The sequence below is a fragment of the Malurus melanocephalus genome, unplaced genomic scaffold, assembly GCF_030028575.1.
Source record: "Malurus melanocephalus ecotype Western Australia unplaced genomic scaffold, MMel_1.1 scaffold_201, whole genome shotgun sequence".
NCBI classification, from domain to species: domain Eukaryota; kingdom Metazoa; phylum Chordata; class Aves; order Passeriformes; family Maluridae; genus Malurus; species Malurus melanocephalus.
In genome coordinates, this window is record NW_026623433.1 from 638,796 (window position 1) to 639,811 (window position 1,016).

A 1,016-nucleotide genomic window follows, 5' to 3' on the forward strand; every position below is an offset into this window, starting at 1 on the left:
CAGCTCCTCCCTGCTCTGCCCTGCTCAGGGGGTTGGTGCTGTGCTCTGGCTCTGTGGTGTTGGGAAATGCTCTGGAGGTGTAGCTTGGCTGCTGGGGACACAAAGCACACCCTGGTGTGTGTAGGGAGCACCTGGCCCGTGTTTCATACCCCAGCCYTGTTCAGATGCAGGATTCAGGTGGGAATGTTTGCACACACAGCACTGGCAGCTTCGCAGAGCTCCTGGGATGAGCAAGTGGCTCCTGCACGAGCTGTGCATGGATTCTGCTGCCAGTCTGGTTTATCAGTGATACATTCAGAAAGCAGATGTTTTCCATGTTTTCCATGTTTGAATATGTATTTTTAGCTTGTTTACTGGGTCTGTTAGGGAAATGTGAATGGTTATTCGTGGGTGAATAGTGTGTGCTTACAGGTTATAAATGTTTCTTGTGGAGTATTAGTTAACATTTTTAAAAGTACACTGGTGAGTGTAGAGTTTATATGGGATATTTACATGGGTGGATCTATCCTGTGTGAGCTACTTCAACTCCCAGAAGAGATGCAGCCTTGTATTTAAATGTTCATTACAGCAAAGAGTGGGTCAATTGTGCTTTTATTCCCATGGTTTATTGTCCTGCACACGCTGGYGAGCAGCAGGGAAACGGATCCAATTGTCAGAGATGATAACTCTGGAAGAGGTGTTCTCCAACACCTTCAGGAAAGTTCAATACATTCACTAAACAAAATCTCTTTGAGGGAAAGGACAATCCTGGAGCCTGCCTGACAGGCTTTGGAAATGTCCCCAAAYCCACACAAGTGGTGGCCAGGCTGCACAACTTGAAAATAGGCTTTGAAAATACAGGGAACACAGGGTGCCCCCAGCCCTGGGGGGATCCTGTGCCCTGGGTCTACTCAGCTCAGTGAGGAATGCAGAAGGAGATTCCTTCCATCTCCAGAGCCAGGAAAGCTCCTGGGCTCAGCTCAGTTAGGAACGCAGGAGGGGGTTCCTCCTATCTCCAGAGCCAGGAAAGTTCCCAG